Source organism: Myxocyprinus asiaticus, chromosome 32 (genome assembly GCF_019703515.2).
Source record: "Myxocyprinus asiaticus isolate MX2 ecotype Aquarium Trade chromosome 32, UBuf_Myxa_2, whole genome shotgun sequence".
NCBI classification, from domain to species: Eukaryota; Metazoa; Chordata; class Actinopteri; order Cypriniformes; family Catostomidae; genus Myxocyprinus; species Myxocyprinus asiaticus.
In genome coordinates this window covers 14,498,903-14,519,259 of record NC_059375.1, presented here as the reverse complement: position 1 = coordinate 14,519,259, position 20,357 = coordinate 14,498,903, and the positions used below count along the sequence as shown (strand labels likewise).

At 36.4% G+C, this 20,357-nt stretch overlaps 1 pseudogene; it reads left to right on the top strand.

Moving 5' to 3' along the window:
- Positions 1-20,357, top strand: part of LOC127423492 (tyrosine-protein phosphatase non-receptor type 13-like) — a 77,610-nt pseudogene that overhangs the window by 15,301 nt on the left and 41,952 nt on the right.

Below are 20,357 nucleotides of genomic sequence, written 5' to 3'. Positions count from 1 at the left end.
TGACTCTACTGGCTCTGTAGCAAAGAATATGTTATTAAACCAACAGCCTGATACCTTAGGAAGGATCACCTTTTGCACTTCCCCTCTCTCTCACACTCTCTCTCTCTTTCTTTCTGAGTAGTCAAACAAAGGAAGGTCAAGTTCAAACCAAAGGGACTTGACAGTTCTAATGCCAAATGGACAGAACATTCTGGTCAAATGTGATGTCAAGTCGAGAGGAGGGAACGTCTTTGATATGATCATCGCTCATTCAAACCTTGTGGAAAATGTTTACTTTGGCCTTGCATACAGTGCTGGTAATGCACATCTAATGTATTTTAGACATGTTTGGTCTGGTATTTTGAATGGTATTTTGCCGTTTTTTGCAGAATTTCGGTTTTGTTTTTTTAGCAATATCATACAAGTAGGTATGATGGGTGTTACTGAATTTCAGCACGTAGATAGTCACAGCCTTATTACATATTTGTAAATAATTCTGTTGTGGAATAATTAGGTCAGTGTGTCAGTTTAGTTTGTTTGTGTACACTTTGCTATTTTACCTTTTAAATTGTCCTTATTTTGTTTTTCAGGTGATGAATTTTTCTTTCTTGACAATGAAACAAAAATTTCAAAAGTTGCCCCATACAGCTGGATAAAAGTGCCCACTGCCACATTTGTGCTTCATTTCCGCATCAAATTTTTTGTGAAAGACTTTTCTCTTCTTCTGTAAGTCCCTTTCCCTGTTCTCACTATATCAGACTAATTTAATAGTGTGTTTTTACCTGTACTGTTGTCCAACCTTGACTTCCATTGTGATTATTTCCACAGCAACAAGCTGACCCGTCATCAGTACTATCTCCAGTTGAGGCGGGACATTTTGGAGGAGAGGTTACTGTGTAATGAGGAGACCTGCTTGTTTCTTGGCGCCTTGGCTCTCCAAGCTGAGTTTGGGGACAGTATGCCTGAGGTATTCCAGCTATCACAAAATGACCTTTCCACAGAGATGTGTGTTTATTCTCAGGGCTACAGTCATACAAGTTTTCATGCTGTAGTCTCTGCCCCTCTATCTGTGCCATGATGTCACACCCGTAAAATAGTGCCAGAGACCAAAATATAATGACATCATGGGAGAAGCTAAAAATAAATGCAAATAAATAATATCATGCCTACAGAAAGCATTGAGGACTTAGATCAAATACATACCAAGCAACTGCTAAATGGTAATGTTGTGTACAGCTTTTTATCTATAGCATTTATGAGTGTTAACTGGTTTTACTTTAATGCTAAAAGCACTGTTTTTAGCCTATTTTCACCATAATCAAAAGCTTGTCTGTGTCCTCTGAAGGTTAATGGGAAGAACTACTATCAGCCTGAGCACTATGTTTCCAAGAGTGTTTTGCAGAAAATGGCAATGCCTTGCCTGAAAGAAGAGTTGCTACGGTTACATGGCAACAATGCAAACATGGTTGCTGACGAGTCAGAGCTAGAGTTTCTCAAGGTTGTATTCACTTCTGTTCTTTCTAACACCACACATGGTTTATTTAACTTCTCATGCAGTTACAAAATACACCAGTGTGAACATCTGAGGGGAACTGACAACCACTAAAAATAACCTTGGGACCAATTAGTAATAATTAATGGCTCAGAAATTTGATGTTAGTGTAGCATTATTTGTTTACTTGCTTTATGTAATCTAATGCAAACAAATATTTGTTATATATTAATACATAAACTATTATGAAATTATGAAAATGATGAAAAATTAATAAATGTTATAAGAGGTCATGACATACTCTTTTTTTATATATATAATTGTATTATCTTCCCTGATGTCCACTGATTGTTTAATTAATTTATTTTGTTGCACCAAAATGTAGTAATATAAGATAATTTTCATGCAGCTGAATGAAACAGAATGGGGTCTCCTTTTCAGAGTTGTAACTTGACACCGCATCTTTTAAAAGCAACGCGAGATACATGCCAATTGTCAAAGATGTCTGTCTAGTGCATGTTTATATACAAAAATAATTCAAAATAATCCATATGGGTCCCCTTAGGTGTTCAGGAATAGTTAGGCCACACTAGGCCTGTCTGTAATGCTCTCTCTCTCTGTACGAATGGAGCGCCAGTGAGCGGGGATGTAAAGTAGGTGTATATGTTTTTAAGCTGTAGAGGGGGTCATGAATTAATGAGACCCTAAATGATGAAGGAAGGTTGCAGAAGTATAGAATGAGGCGTTTTTGCAGTTTGGTTTCAATAAATGCTTTTATTGCATTGGGGATTAAGTTTTGAATTCTGAAATGTACAGTATTTTTTTTTATAGTACAATGACCTCTTACATGTCAAAATATCAAGAAAAATTTGATTCCTAATGACATGACCCCTTTTAAGGGTGGCTTAAATGCCCAAATACAGTAGAGTGCCAGTTAAAAGTTTAGACATATCTAACTTTATTTATGTTTTTTCATGACCTTAAAGACCTTCTGATGCTTGAATTTAGTTTTGTAGATAAACTAAAATTATACTTAGGGAATCTACTTTACATAGTCTAAAATACAGTATAAGATAGTTTTGATTATTTTCTTCTCATTGGTCACTGCATAGTTTCTATTTGTGTTATTTAAAAATGTTGATTTTATATGCATTATGTTAAAATGTGTTAAATAATTATTATAAATTACCAGGTGTGTCCAAATGTTTACTGGTACTGTATGCTTATATGGATGGAAAATATGACCACTGTGTTTGTCTGTGCTGTGACAAATGTTTTTTATCCTTTTGCCATCTTGGATTTATCCAGATCCATAATGACTCTACTGGCTACTGGCCAAACATTGTTATAGACACCATTAAGTCTGAATAGTTTTTCTGGTTAAGATGCTTGGTAGTGAGTGTCCTATATTATAATCTGTCCAACTGACTTGGCAGCACTGACTTAACTCCCCCACAGACTATTCAACAGCTTCCTGAGTATGGAGTGCTGTTTCACCATGTGAGCCATGAGAAGAAGCCTGTCTTTGGAGAGCTGGTCCTGGGAGTATGTTCCAAAGGCATCATTGTGTATGAAATTATAAATAACTCCCGTTCCGCAAGCCATAGATTCCACTGGAGAGAGACAACTAGTATCACCTCAACTGTGAGTAAACACAAATACAAAACACTGATACCTTAATAATAACATAATAAAGACTATTTATAATAAAGTATTTAATAATATTTTTTAAGACATTAAAGGTAATGAGTGATTGCTTTGATGTTAAACTACTTTCTGAAATCCCAGCTATAAGCCATTAATTGGTTGATTCCTCCGAAAAGTGTTTCTCTGTGGCACTCTGTGTGCTGTTTATTTAAGCATCCCAACCAGCCTGTAAAACTACACTGTAAAAGTTTGATTTCTGTCAGACTAAAACAATAATTTATCTTTTTCAAATGTAATGTAAAAATGCTTTAATCCAAAACAAGATAATGCTATTGTTGCTCGGCTTTGTCTAGCATGAATACATGTAAGTCAGACCGTAACTGTGAGGTGTTTCAAGCTTACTGCATCTATAACCAACAACTGGGAAACAATCATTTTGATAAGCTTTTCAGTTTGAATCACTGTGTGGCTTACCCACTAGAGAGTGCCGCTTGCTCACGTAGCACTGATTTAAGCAGTGAATGCAGGCTATATTTTACAATAGGAAAATAGGAAATTTGATTTTTAGTAAACATGCAATGCCATATTGCTAGTCTTAATTTATGTTAGTCTTAATTCAATAAATCATGCAGCCTTAATGGATACCATACCGTAAAAGTCTACAAGTTTCAAAGAGTTTTGGATGTCTTTTTCCTTTTTTCATGTCTATTTTTTTCAAGTCCGTAACTGAAAATTTCATTTCCCGATCTAAAAAAAAAAAAAAAAAAAAACTTGTATAAAATGTTTTGCTGTCTGCACTCTGTCTCCAGCGGTTTATAATTACACATACAAATGGTTTGATATACTGGTAATGAGTACTTTCTATGAGACATTAAATTTCACTGATAGACTGTAAATGTCACATACGAAACTCTGGAATTGCTCAGAGGTTACGGGTGACCTCAAATATTTGATTATGCATGTGTAATGTATATTTGGAAAGACCGAAGTCTGTAGCTCTACTACGCAAAAACCTGCTTTAGCTCCATTATAAACGCGTGTAAACGTACTGATTTGGCAGACTTGTCAGACTGAGGGAGTGTTCAGGAAATCTGTTTGAAAACCTTTTTGCAATTCCGTTTAGTTACTCTAGTGGCATAGAATGTATAAACTTCACTTTTAAGATACAGCTTTGGGGTAGGGCCAGACAAAGTCTCACATTGCCAGACCTTTGACTTAAACGTCAAAAGGTCTGTGCTCTTTTGCAGCTCAAACTGGCCAAGAACCCACTTAGACAAGAAGAACCATCTAACTGACATGCAAAATGATCAATCACAGTCAGTTTTGTCATTTTGTGCCATTTAGGATGGGGTTTTCTGAGATATTATACCATAAAGACCAACTTGGGTGGAAAAATTATAATAATGACGCAAAAGTCTCTATGAGTGATTGCACAGAAAACAAGTCAATTTTTATTTGTATAGCACTTTTCACAATACATCAAAAGCAGCAATACAGAAAATTATTCTGTAATGTCTGTAAAGTCTTAAATGTCCCAAAGTCCAAATTAAGTAGTTTCATTAAAAGCTTAATTGAAAATTATTTCTTAATGTTTTTGTCTTTAGGCCTCCAGTGAGCAATCCAAAGGCTACTGTGACAAGGAACGAAAAACTCAGTTCCGCTCTGGCTATACAGCATGAATACAGTATAATGCCATTATCAGTTAGTTGTATGTATACAAGTCGTGTATTAATTGAGTAAACAATAGATTTTTTGGTAGGCAATGTTTAAAACTAAAGGACTTTGATTGAACTGTAAGATTTATAATCAAGTGTGTTTGAAGTCCATCCTGAATTGACTGCTGAGGTGCACGTAGATGCAGTGTCCTTTGCTGTTGGGCTGGTAAAGGCTTTGTGGTAAAACACACAGAAAAATATCGGGAAATGTGTAGAGAATCTAAATACAGAACAGAAAACCTAAGTTCAGACTATTTTACAGACATAACTAAGTAAACAACTAAGTAAACTAAGCAGAATATAAAGTTAAGCTTGTGAATATCCGCTTTACTTGCTACTCAAACAAAGCTCTTAATATTTAATGTCAATAACCTGGCAAACTTTGGCACATCCAGTGATTATTTTGTCCTCAAAAGTGCTCGTTGTATCAACCCGGAATCTTGTGAACATGACTGTGTTTCCAGGCAGACTGTATGTGCCTTTACTTTTAGACCTGTGTGCTTTTACTCACTGAAATTCCATCAAACCAGCCAATCAGATTAGGATTTACTTATTTGAGGAATTGTTTTCCAGTTCTGTGTGCAATGTGCATCAGACAGTTAGTGCATGGACTGTGGCCAGTCAGTGGGCGTACCATCTGAGACTTAAGCTTGGCCAGATCTGAGTTTGATTGAGTTTATGACTTGTGAGAGACACTTTGAAGTAATGCATAAACACAAGAGCACAGTTAGGGAATTTAATTTGATGCTGTCTCAATAAACTAAACTAAAATGTTATGGAGATTGTGGGTAAACTAAATTGATAGGATTTTATAATTAATTTTATGATGTTGGTCCACATAATGATTCTCTCTATCGTATTCTCATCAACACAGCGATGTAAATTTGTCATCGAGAGCAGCACTAATAAAAAGAAGCACACCTTTCTGACCAAAAACTCAAAAGTTGCCAAATACCTCTGCAAAATCTGCTCTGCACAGCACAAGTTTCACAAGGAGATGAGCTCCCGCCAACTCACCCACAGCCTTGCCTCAGGTTAGTACACATCCAACCTATTAAGGTAAATTCATACTGAAAGAGATTCAAAGTAACAAAGTGACTGGAAGTAATTCATTTTAAATTGAGATTTGTAGATTTAAGGTGACATGAGCAACAGCGACTGTGGACTATGATGCAAAGTTGAGTTCAACTTTATGCAAATGAGTAGTGACATGATGTGCCGACTACCAATGGGAGTGGAGCTCATAAGATCTGCCTGCTGATACAATTGGATCCAAATTGTATCAAGGTTTCAAGCAACATATAAATTACAAATATTGGATTCAATTGTAATTCGAGCTGTCAAAATTAACAAGTTAACGCATGCAATAAATGTAAAAAGTCTAAAGCGTTAATTTTTCTGTGTGATGGGGAAAGGAGCTCTTAACATTATTTGTTGTACAAATCAAGCCCAGATGGGACTTGTGACAGAAATCAAGTATTTTTCAGCCTTTAATTACCACAGAAGCATGAAAAGTCTTAACTATCACAAAAACGTAGAATGAGACGTTTTTGTCTACAAGCGCTTTTCATGTGGAGTTCAAAGCGCCGCTTGACGCTGAAGCACTGACACGAATCATGAATGCAGCTTCACGATTGCTGTAGCAAAGTGCATAGCCACAGTTTGCTGGGTGATTAATATTGTTGAGGATGAAAGTTTAAGATATTTAATGCCCATTGCAATGAATATGCAACCTATTTGTGGACTAGTTTTTTTCAGTTGGTCAAACTCCCAGATAGACTTTGGTAAATGTTTAATGTTACTTGAATTGGTGCTATTTTAGTGCATTTCTTTCTTTATACTGTGGAAGGCTTTGTTTGGAAAATGTTAATAAAGCATTATATTGTTACTAGGCATGTAACAATACACAAATTTCATGATACGATACAAAGCCTCATGATACGATATGATACGTTTAAAAAAATTTAAAATAAAAAACAGCTCCCACAAAAGTTTCGCTTAAATTTATTCAAGGATTCAACATAAATGTCTTTTAAATCATAAATGACACAACAGTGTCTGACATTGGCAACAAAAAGCAGAGCTCTATAATAAAGCACTGCATTTATTCTGTTTGATTGTAAACTATATGAACTCATCATTTTCATGTTTTTCTTGAGAAAAATGTGTTTGCCTACACTCAAGTAATTTGTATATCACTTTTCATAATACACATATTTTCAAAACAGCTTTATAGAAAATCATGCCTTGCTGTTTGAAAGCCCCCAGTGATCAAGCTGAAGTGACTGTAGCAAGGAAAAAAATATTTTCAGTGTTATTTAGTGGTGAAAAAAAAAACTTGAGAGGAAGCTGACCTCTGGTTTTATGTTATATTTACATAATCCAATATTATTTAGCGGCTTGAACAAAACCCAGTCAGCACACATAATTTTGGCCTTTTCCCCCGTTTCACATTGTATGAAAACTTTACCACTGTTATTACCGGCTTATAACATGTGCACAAGTGTTGTTCTCATACCTGTTTACATTTTGATGTCAAAACCAGAAAATAATAAGTGTCATGTAATCACGGGTTTCTTACATTGTCAGATTTTTTAATACGTTTTTTTTTTTGTTACTTACGAACGTCTTGCTCAGTTTCATGCTCTGTGTCATCTGGGAGAGGCTGGCTGTTAAATGCAACTTTGCTGCTGCTGTGTTTCTGCATTGCAAATCCACCGATTTGTGCAGTGATGTCAGCGTAAATAAAATGACATGTTTGATGTACTGTAGTGCCGGGACATGACAACGTTGTATGGCAAATTCAACAAGCTGTAACGCTACAATCTACTTGCCATTTGCCATCGAATTTCTCACTAATGTTCTGTAGATATGCTGCTCTGTTTTTCCTGTGAGTGCTCAGTGCCACCCCTACTGCGGAGGAGAATGTTTTAATTAATTATTATTGTTAAAATCTGTGATTAATTGCGATTAACTATGAAAAATTATACGATTAATCATGATTAAAATAAATTATCAACTGACAGCACTAATTGTAATAGATTTTTTGCCAGTGACTGTTTTTGGAGAGCTATTTAAAGTGTAAATTGCAACTTTTTCTTAGTCTGCTGCCTTTGACGTCACAGCTTATTATAGGCACTAGTAAAGGCTTTGGGACTGTACACCTTCTTCTGGTGCCATCAGCCAATTAGCATTGTCCGTGAGACATAATTTTCCTGCAAATCCAGAATGATAAGTCACATAGCATTTAAGGCTCATGTCACTGGCTTAAATAAAACTGAATGCCCATGACCAAAGATGGCAGCAAGAAATTTGCATACTTTCGGGGGGGTCATGCACCAGCCAAGTAACTGCCAAATAAAAGAATGGGAATGCTAATGGGTAGCTTTCTTCAGGTATTATTGATATCCTTGGATCCTACAGTCAAGTAAGACTGCCTACTAGTGGCCAATATTAAATCATCTTGGCAACCTCCAGCAATCTAATTGCTGTCAAGGTGAATGTACTTTTGTTCAAGGGGAAATTATTGGTTTATTGTGACTGGATGATGCCCAAATTGTCAGGTTCCCAAACCACCATTTTTTTGTCCTGTACAATTCATGTGTGATCTTGGGTAAAAGCCTCTGGCACACTCTGCAACATCATGTCAGACTGTACGATATGCATCCTAGCCAAGACTTTGGTCCCAATCGTCCAGATTGACAGTGTTGACTGGGTATTTTATCTCATTTGGCCATCATAGGAGTACAGTGCATGACTGTGATGCAAAATTTCAGTCACTGCCAGAACTTGTCTAATGCTAAGATGTCTGGTGCAATTAATCGGCCACCAGTGACCGATTGTCGCTCTAAGATATCAAAGACAGTTGATTTTGCCCTGCATCAAGATAAATCATTTATGATCCCCAAACTTTGTCTCAGATAACAAAATCATGGCCAATATTGTACAGTGTGAACCCAGCTTTAATTGTTGTCTTTACTGAGTTATTTGTTCAGATTTGACCACCCAGAAAACATGGAAAGGGGGACTGAGTTACTAAATCTTATCAGAACGGCCCCTTACCAATCACAGTAACTACCAGTTTCAAATATTTCTTCAGAAGAGAGTATTGTGCAGTATGCAGCCATGTGCAGGGCCAAGAACAATCCGACGAGAAGGTTGTCTGTGGTAGCACTCAATGATAGACACCTCAACGCCAATCCTGATGACTCTATGAGCAAGCTCTGTGAGGATGTTGCTATCCGGATCAAGACAAAGATCAAACAACAGAGAGACTTATTAAACTACACAGGGTGAGAACCAACTGAATGAACACCATTTGCAATAACCCTAATCCTACATTTTCCTTATTTATGTTGAAAATTATTTGTTGTACTTCTAGAAGCCAAAGTCCATTTCAGCAGAGAAGTTCTTTTAGCTCTCAAAAGCGATGCTCTGAAGTCTCTATGTCCTCCGCCTTAAAAGGTATGGGTTGATAACTATTCCCTAATAAAATTAACCTCTTTTTTCATTGGTGCAACATACAATAAGACCAGGAGCATGTATTAAGAATGTAAAAATGGTCAATTTTTATGTCATGTTGACTTTAATGTGGTCAATTAGAAGCAAGTTTTGTTGTAGAGAGATGTCTAAAATACAAAGGTGTTTTTGAAAAGCATTTTTACAATATGCCTTTTTCTCAAAGATACTCCAACAATTTCCCGAACACCAGAAAGGGAAATAATCTGCGTTTCTCTCAAAAAGGATCCAAAAGTTGGCCTTGGTAAGTGGATTCTGCGATTCTGCAATTCTACAGTAACTCATTATTACTGATAACTGAAATGCTTGTATACATGGGTGAATAAACACTGTACCCTAGGTGTTGTAATTGTTGGAGAAGACCATGCTGGGAAACTAGACCTTGGACTCTTCATTGCTTCCATTGTACCTGGAGGCCCAGCTGACCAAAACGGACGCATCAAACTAGGTGAATTTAAGATTCAGATTACTTGTGGGCAAGTACACACTGCAAGACAAAACTGTGAATGCATACTTTACACAATTAATTGCAGATTAGGGGCATCAATTACAAGACCATTTTCCTCCCCGTTTGTAGATTCATTCTCATACAAACTCAAGCACAAACTTATTGTTACAGTTGTGAACAATCATGTGAATAATCAACATGAAGGGCTTTTGGACATCTTCTCACAGATTTGCACAGAACAAAAAGCTGAAAAAAAAATAGACGAGACAATTGTTATTAACTATTTTGTGCATTTTGAAATTTACGCCATACCAACATTTAAAAGTTACACATTTTTTGTTGCTAATTTCGGTAACTTACAACAATATAGTTGTAATGATGAGTCAGCAGAGTTGGGATCCATGTGCAACTTTATTAACAGTAAACATAGTAATATAGACAGGCAGAGGTAAATCACCAGCAATAGTAGTATCCAAGGTAAATCAGAGAGATAGTCAGGCAAGAGGTGAGGTCAGGTCAGGTCAGGTCAGGGCAGGTGGCAGGCAATTACAGGTAATATCCAAGTAAACAAAGCAGTAACAGTAGGCAGGCAGCAAAGTGTCAAAACAGGGTAAACAGTCCAGGATCATACACAGGTTAGGCAGTAAATAGAGATAAGATAGTCAGCCAGGGCAAAAACAAGACTTGGCAATGACAGAGAGTGAGAGTGAATCTTAAATGGCTGAGTAGCAACAGGTGAGGAGGAAATCAGTGCCAGGTACAGGGATTATGGAAAATGGAGTCCGGAGAGTTAGTCAATACTCAGGTGAAGGAGCCCTCTGGTGGTGAGCGGGAGGAACTACAGAGGTGGGATTCGTGACAATAGTGATATGATTTTAACAGAATTAGACATTTTTGGGATTAAAGGAATATTCTGTGTTCAATACAAATTAAGCTCAATTGACAGATTTTGTGACAAAATGTTGATTACCACAAAAAATAATTTTGACTAGTCTGTCATTTTCTTTAAAAAGAATTAAATTCAATTCACAGTAGAAACTTACAATGGAAATTAATGGGGTCAATTTTTGGAGGGTTTAAAGGCAGAAATGTGAAGCTTATGGGTCATTCCTGGTATTCTGTGCCTTTTGTGTTCCCAGTAAAGATCATGATCGTATTGCCTTAAAATGTTGAACAATATCAATTTTAAAGCTGTCTTTGACATAAATAACACCATTTAAACTTTAAGCATATTAAGGTTGATTACAAATAATAATTTTAAACATTTTACAGCGTTTTAAACCACAAAATATCAAAATGTTTCCTATGTCCCCAGGCTTGTGAATCCCATTTTCATGATGAATACAAGACATACTATGAGTGATTTTTTCACGTTGTTGGGTATATCACTAACACTTCTCTCTAATGTATTTTTTTTTTTCATTTATTAGATTTATTTTAATAATTATAATAAAGTTTTTTTTTGCATGTCCCTGAAGTTATTGTCCACTCTGTTATTTTCAACTGTCTCTTTAAATGAAAGCTGGCAAAATCAAATGGCATCATATCATAAATCTGACATCAATGCCTTGGAGGGAAAACAACTTGGGAAGGTGAGTGAGATCCTCAATTTTTTTAATTTTCTATTTTTTTTTTACTTATTTTATCTTTCCAATCTGATGTGGTGAACCTTAATACTTCCACTCTGTTGAGTGAAATATGAAAAAAGTCAGTAGTAGTTCATATTTTTAAAATTAACATTTTAAAATAATTTCATTTCTTTATTTGATAAACCTATGTTAGCTTCTTTTTGCTCAGACATGGTGCAATGGCGACTTTAGGTCAGAATTTCCACTCTGTTAGTGACCACCCTGTTAAGTCAGAAGGCCTTACAGAGTGGACAGTTAGAGTGTACATAGTGACAGTGAAAATAATTTATGTTTAAAGTTGAAGAATTAGTGTTTATGTGAACTTCATTAGTTATGTTTTACATATTTTCATAAATAGTCACCAAATAATTTTTGATTTCAGGTTTTGTCCACTGTGTAAACACTTTGTCCACCCTGTTATTATTGTGTCCACACTGTTAAGCATGAGTTTTTTTTGTGTTTTTTTTTTTACAATAATCCATCAGAGAGAAAGTACAATTCATACATATCTATTTTTTAAAATAATCTATTAACTGATAAGATTTTAAAGGGAAAATATATTGTAAACAATGCCCATACATTTAAATCATAAGTCTTTCAAATTGTTGTTAATTTGTCACTAACAGGGTGGACATTTTTGGTCCTCCATTTCATTTATTTTGTTTCATTAATGGTTAAATGTATTAACCTGAGCTTGACCAAAATCATTTTTCAGATGTTTTACATCTCCATATCATGATTACACAAGAAGTGATTTTAAAAACTGTGTTGATTTTCTAAATATTATGATGTCCAAAAGGCACAGAATACCAGGAATGACCCTTACAAGTACTTACATCAATTCTTCTGTTTAAACTCATGTATTATTTAAGCTGTAAAGTTGTTTCAATTGTAATTTTATAGTCATTTTAGGGTTTTAGGGTTTGTTGACATTACATCGTCATGGCTAAATAATGATAATAATATGTCACCATTTATTGCCAGCCTGTAATATAAAGCAGCATTATTTAGTATTTTTGTATAGCTAAAATAGCTGGAAGTGGCTTATACCGGAAGTGGTCCACATTCAAGCTGATTATGGCAGCGCCCTAGTTTAGCTGAAAAATAAGGTGGATATTGAGATATCAACCTCTGTGCTTTTATCATTGTACAGACGAAATGGTCAACTTGGATCACGTGAGTCTTTTCTGGCCAATGGCTGATGTAGATGGACTGCATTTAGAGTTTTACGACAGTTTTTTTTACAGTTTTCATAGCACTTTTTACTTGTGGTAGATTTTGAGATATATCAATGTTATTTTACATATTTTGGGAATTGAATGTTTGTGGAATACGTTTCAGTGACCGGGAAAAAGAGCGTGCTTTTTCTGCTGCAGATTTCGGCATGAGTGTCTTAATCTATTTAAAAAATATATATATTATTTTATATCAGCATCATTGGGCACACACAGCAGTCATAATAGTCATTACATTAATATAATTACATATATAATACATTAATCATTACAATTTATTTAAGTCTAATTCAACTAATCCTAAAAGCCAAAGGAAAAAACAGACATTTATCAATTTATTAGATTTTTATTAAATAATATACAATATTGTACAAAATGTATCATATTTTAATACTAAACACTTATTTTAATTAATCGATGCAAATGTTTTTTCTTTTTTTTTTTTTTTTTTTTTGCCGTAAATGAGTTCTTCCTGTCGCTTCATTCTCTACTCTGATATCTCTTATAAAACAGCAATTTTATCGTAGTAAACTCCACACATCGTTCATCTCAAAAGGATTGTTTAGTGTAAAACATGTTGAAGATTAGCGGACAGGTGGTTCATTTAATAAGTGGTGAGCTCTTTCCTCAAAAGCAGTTTATTCAGCATGATGAATCATCTCCTCCATAGACATCCATTAAAAAAAAAAAAAAACAGCCTCTTGTCTCCTCGTCAGTGTACCGCTGAGTTATGTGTTTTGATGCTAACCTTGTAGGCTCCCCTTTAGAATGGCTCTACTATAACTTTACACAGAACAGGTTAGCAAGCAATTTTATCACACTAAAATCATGTTAACATGCATGTTGTTGTTTATGTCTTGTGGCCATACTTCTGAAATAGTGTGTATTGTAAAGCTGCACTACGTACAATTTTTTGGTTAAAAATTAACAAATTGCTATTATTGATTGAGTACATAAACAATCAGTGTTCAAAACAATGTCCTTACCTTACCCCAATTCACTGTGTAAGTCTATAAAAATTATTTGTATCTTGAGCTGTCGGGCTAGATTTGGCGTGAAATCATTGGCTTATGACATTCATCCTTGCGTCATTATGTCATGTCCATAAACACAGAAAAGAAGTACCAGCTGTCTCATGTTCCGGCTGGAGAAACTATATTCAGTTCAGTCAGTCACACTCACACAGTTCAGGACAGCATCGCTGCAATCTGAATGGTTGTTTACCTGCTATAATGCTTGGATATGTTTTCTGGTAGGGTTCTTGAAGCTAATATTGGTTGTCATGCTTGTATGAATCGATCATCACTCGTGTGTTAACCGCTCGCAATCTATCTGTGTTGTCGGGGGAAGTTACTATGACATGTTTACTAATATTTATGACTTCTGAAATTGACTTCTTGTAACTGTTATATTGCATATTTAAGCATATTATTTTTAGGTTTAATCATCATTATTGAATCCTCTTTTTATGTTTTTAGTTTATGGTGTTATTGTGTGCAGTGCATAGGCATGCTATAGTAGTATTATGGTTCACTTGCATTATCGACTGAGGCTGTACAATCTAATATAAAAAAAATAAAGTCTTCTATTGAACTCGTATCAGCCATATTAAGAGTTGCACCTCTTAAAATAATAAGTGTAGTACAATACAAACATTAATAGTAGAAACATTTTGAATAATCATATTAAAATATACTGGTAACTGGAAGTGACTGAGTCCCCTGTTCTCTATGAAAAAGCGCTTTGAGTGTGGTGTCAGAAAAGCTCTATAAGTGTAAAATTCATTCATTCAAAATGTGTAAATAGAAGTGTTTTGTATCTTCATCAAAGCTAGTAATATTTCAATTTGAAATGTTTAATTGTATAACATAATATCAACATGAAAATAACATGTTATGACTCCGGCTCTGAATATCTCCCAGTCATGATCACACACAGGTGACGTCCAGGTAAGCTCAAATCATGAGATTCATCTGCCAGAAGAGCAGTGCCGAAACGACTGACGTAAAGCGTTCTTCTGCAGATTGCTTGCAATTGTAACTTTCAACCACAGATTTCGCTAGAGAGCACAAAGAGTTGTAGCGCAGCTTTAACGTTTACTGATTGACCCCATTCACTTCCATTGTAAGTGCCTCACTGTTACCCAGATTTTTGCTTTTTTTAAAGAAAAGGAGGGGCAAATCAAAACTATTTTTTGTGGTAATCAATATTATGCCACAAATGCTGTCGATTGAGCTTAATTTGTATTGAACACGGAATATTGTTTTAAATGAATGACAGTTTGACAATCAGATTCAAATGGCGATATGGCAAAGTGTGATTATTAAACCGCAAAAGGATGCAGTTTAATTAAATAAATATATGGTCTGAATGCGTTGCACGCTTCAGAATGAACAAGAGGTGCCACACTGCTCTTTCATCTAATAAGTGCACGTGATGCTCATGAGGCCTTTTTTCATCATATGATAGGATGGGAACGATCCACACAAACTCCTTCTCTGGTGGTGCTCAGAGAGTTCGGCTCACAAGCATTTCAGCATGTCATTTAGAAAACATGTCATAAATAAAACATTCATAGGCCTACACAAATAGGGAAATTTAACAAGTCTGCTGTACATTTAAAGTGCATTACCTGTTATCCATTATCTGTTTTGAATATGTGCCTTGTTGCTGTAGTGTTACATGTGAAAAAAAGTGTTTAAGTGTTATTCGTTATTTTGAAACGTTTTAAAAATAATCATGTAACGCACTTCTGTATCTGCAAGGCTTTATGCAGTTATTTTTTGTGTAGTTTCATCAGTCATCTGAGGCTGATTATTTTCTGCCTAAGTATCGATTTCGTATCAATAATGGGGTACCCTACTAACCGCATATCTTTCCGTCAGGTGGTCGACTGATCTCTCTCAATCAGATCAGTCTGGAGGGAGTGTCCTTCAGTGAAGCTTCTGACATCATGCAGAACAGCTCTAATGAGGTGGAACTTATTGTCTCACAGCCCAAAGGTATATCTGGGCCCATCCATCACCCACATTCAGTCCACGTGATTATCATATCAATAGAGTTTACCAAAAAAAGCAAGAAATGGTCATATAATTCTGATTAGAAATGAATGAACTAAATATACAATTCTTAAATCATGAATCTCAGGTCTCAATAAGCATGGTGGCAGTGGTAATCTGGAAGAGAGGAACTACGAGTCTCAGAGTACTATACTGGTTGACAGTCGAACAGGGGCTGATGATTTGGATGAACTGGGCAGTGTTATGATGACCCCTAAGGCCATGAACAAGCTTCATGTTCCTGAGGTCTGCATTGCAAATGCACAGGTACATTATCTAAAAATGTGATGTATACAAAGTGTCTTCAAGGGTTGAGATGATACTTATGTATTAATTAGCTTGTTACTTTTGTGTGAAATAGGTCTGTGTGTGGATATGTGTTTGTTCTAGGACTTGCACAACTACTAATTTTTACTTGTTGACTAGTCATCCAGAAAAATAGTCAACTAGTATCAACTAGATCTACAGTGTTTACCTTATTTAAATGGATCACAATACGATGTCTGCATCGGCAGTTTTTACTCTTTCTGGCAAGTCTAATGTTTCATTAACAGAGAGTGTGTTAGTGGACAGAATGCCCATGCCGCTGAGATGACAGAATGAAAGCAAGCATATACAGTTGCAAGAAAAAGTATGTGAAACCTTTGGAATTTGATGGTTTTCTGCATTAATCGGTCATAAAATGTTATCTCATTTTCATCAAAGTCACAAGTTTAGACAAAGTCAACCTTTATTTATTCAACCTTTATTTATAGAGCACATTTAAAAACAACAGAAGTTGACCCAAACTGCTTTTTTTTTTTTTTTTTTTAAGCACAATGTGCTTAAGCTAACAACACACAAACAATTATAATCTTAAATGGTTTTAATGAACACTTCCCATTAAAACAGGTGTGGGCAATTATTTTGGTACAGGAGCCACATCTGGCTTTAAGTAGTGTATGTGGGACCACGTTGTACTCCTTTTGAGATGTTCTTTACTGATTTAGTTCTTGTATCTTTTAAGCCCAGAAATAGTTGCATACTCAATTTTCTGAAGTGTATATGTGACTGATAGGACTCATCTGCAATTGCCTAAAGTATTGTATTGCTCTACAAAGGTAGAACATTTTTTATCAGGCATTAAATAAAAGAATAAAGGCTGAGCATAATTATAAATTATTTATTTTACCATCTCTAATTCCCTGGTAATTTTTTATTCAATTTAACACTCTCTACATCAGGGGTCTGTTTTAATAAAAAAAAAAAAAAAATAGAACTTTTAATGTTTGTTGCAAAGCAGGCCAGTTTACATATTTTATTCTCAAAACATTACCCGTTTACGTGCTAAAAGCGTCATGATGCGGGTCTCGTAAATGGTTTGGCTTTGCATTCAGCACACAACTGAATAGAACAGGCTGCATGACTATGATAAATAATTACTGCAGGAGTTAGATTAACATAAAGGTGCGAGGCACTTCAGCATTTCTAAATTATATAAAAAAACATAATCTGACGTGTCAATGATTACCCCTCTGTGTGTCAATGATGCCGAGATCTATGTTTATATTTTATTAAAGTTCATCACTGAGAAGGTTTGCTTGCAAACTTAGTAGCACCAAACAGCACAAGCAGCCTCAAGTATGGACACAGTGTGGCCATATCACACTTTTTCTTGAGAAGAATATTGCAGAGATCGCTAAATTTGTTGAAAGGGGAAAGCAAGAGCTAGATTGTGCCAGATTGCACAAAATAAGTATAAGATTAGGCAGAATATTTCCAATTTGCGCAAACATAAATTTCTAACTGGGGGGTTTGCATCTCTTATCTGGCAACCCTGAGCATGTTAAATGCTTGTGGAGGTGCGTTAGGTCCCAATGCAAGATAACTGAAATATCCAGTGAAAAAAAACTTTTAGGATAAACGACCCACGGGCCAGATTAAACCATGTGGAGGGCCAAATCCGGCCCACGGGCAGTAAATTGCTGTGTGCCTGACGGTATTTCCACTTATATGGTGATTAAAAGCTAAATTAACAACATAATTGACAACATAATTTCTAGAGGGCCCTGCCCCTTTACAGTCTGCAGTAAGCATTAGGGGAGATTTCAACAACAATGTTCAAGGGATAAACTGGGATTGTGTTGACATTAAAAGACTAAGGACCACTGAATCACCATCGGCAGCTTAGAGACACATCCAAGTGAACCCTTGGATTTAATAACTGGTCAATCCTCCTTTGGCAGCAATAAAGTCAACAAAGTGTTAGCTTTGGATTAGACTTGTACAATGTTCAGAAGGAATTTTGGACCATTGTCTGGTGTGAACAGCTCTCTTGAGGTCATTCTACAGCAACTCTATTGGGTTTTAAGCCATTCTGTAGTGGATTTATTTAGATTTTTAGGGATATTGTCCTGCTGCATCACCCAACTTCTACTGAGCTTCAGCTGGTGCACAGCCACCCTGACATTATCCTGTAGGGTATCTTGATAAACTTGGGAATTCATTTTTCCCTCGATGATGGTAAGCGTTCCAGGCCCCGAAGCAGCCCCAAATCATGATGCTCCCTCCACCGTTCTTCACCTTTGGGATGATGTTTTCATGTTGGTATGTGTTCCCTTTTTTACGCCATACGTAGTGCTGCGTGTTCTTCCCAAACAATTTAACCGTAGTTTCATCAGTCTACAAAACATTTTCCCAGTAGTTTTGTGGAGTGTGAAGGTGGTCTTTGGCAGACTTCAGGCATGCAGGAATGTTTTTTTTTTGGAAAGCAGCTGCTTCCTTCGTGGTGTCCTGCCATGGACACCATGGATGTTTAATGTTTTCTGTATAGTAGACTCATGAACAGAGATGTTAATCAGTTCCAATGATCCCTTCAAGTATTTAGCTGTCACTCTACAACACACTCTCACAGCGAAATCGTAAGGATTCTTTTCTAAATTTGGCTAATTCGTATGATATCGCACAACTGCACTTGTATGAATTCGTACAACTTTCACTACAGCCAGTGACATTGGTGGACATTGTTTCCATCTAATACACGACAATTACTTGCTTCTGTCACACACAACAGCTTCCTAACATGTTTACACACTCCACTGATTGGTTATGTTTAGATAAGGGGTTTGGGTAAGAGCATATTATTAAAAAGCATGTCCTTGACAATGAGGGACAGCTGGGGGAGAATGATCGCAATCAGCCGGCAGAGGGATAAGGTGCCCACGGGAGCCAAAGAAGAGCGTTTTCTTTTCTCTCTCTCTCCTCTCTCTCTCTCTCTCTCTCTTTGTCTCTCCCGCTCGCTCTTTCTCTCTCTCCCTCGCTCCCCTCATCTCTCTCAGATTCTCAGGAGGTGGGGAGGACCATAGGGCGGAACGGGCAGAAGGGCAGCATCTCCCCTCCAGAGATGGTGGGGGAGTAAGCCAGTCCTGATGGCACCCCGGCCTGAATCGGGCAGTGGAGGAGTGTGATGAGGAGGGCGTGACCTGGCCATGAGGATGCATGCCTGGTGCTGAGTTGCCTAATCAGCGGGAGAGAGATAATGGAAGAGCTGGGGACGCCAGTGAGAGAGAGAGAAACACACGTGGCCGCTCTGTGTGTGTGTGTGTGTGTGTGTGTGTTTATGTTGCTGTGTTTCCAGTTTGATGTTGTGTTGTAATTAAAGTTCGTTGAATGTGGATCCGGCTCTCGTTTCCTCCTTTCCCAGATGAACTGAGATCATTTACAAGCACATTGTGCTTTGTCTATGCTTATGACTTTGATGAAGATGAGATCACATTTTATGGCCAATTAATGCAGAAAACCAGCTAATTCTAAATGGTACACAATTTAGTGCTGTCAGTCGATACATTATTTTTTAAACACGATTAATCACATAATTTTTTTTTTAATCCATCGCGATTAATCTCAGATTTTGAAAGTGCTGAAATTTGACACTATATATACTTCTTTTCTTGTCAAAATGCATTTATTTCCATCTTAGGATAGAAAACAATATGTAACAGTATAATGTTTTATTAACAATTTCCAAACAAAGCCTTCCGAAGTACAAAGATAGAAATGCACTAAAATAGCACCAATTCAAGTAACATTAAACGTTTGCCAAAGTCGAAGTGGGAGTTTGACTAATTAAAAGTCTCCCCATAGGTTGAGTATTCATTGCAATGGGCATTAAATCTCTTTAACTCTCATCCTCCACAATATTAATCTACCATTAGACTGTGGCTATCCATTTTTCTACAGCAATGGTGAAGCTGCATTCATGATTCGCATCAGAGCGTCAACTCCAGCATCGAGCACTGATTGGAACTCACCATGAAAAGCGATTGCAGACAAAAACGTCTCATTCTGAATTTTGGTGATAGTTAAGATTTGGTGTGCTTCTGTGGTAATTAAAATGAGCCTTACATAGACTGAAAAATACTTGATTTATAAGTCAAATCTGGGCTTGTTTTGTACATCAAATAGCTCTTTTCTCCATTATTTTATCACTGACAGGGAAGTGCTGTCAGAGATTCTTTTATTTACTGAGGTAACAACCTCCACGGCTCTTTTATAGGAGAGAGCGTAACGGTCAACTAGCGTGTTACGACAGTACCACCCATAGAATGTCCATGAGACCACCGCGTTATGCTGTTTTATGCAGAGCTTTTAGGCTCAC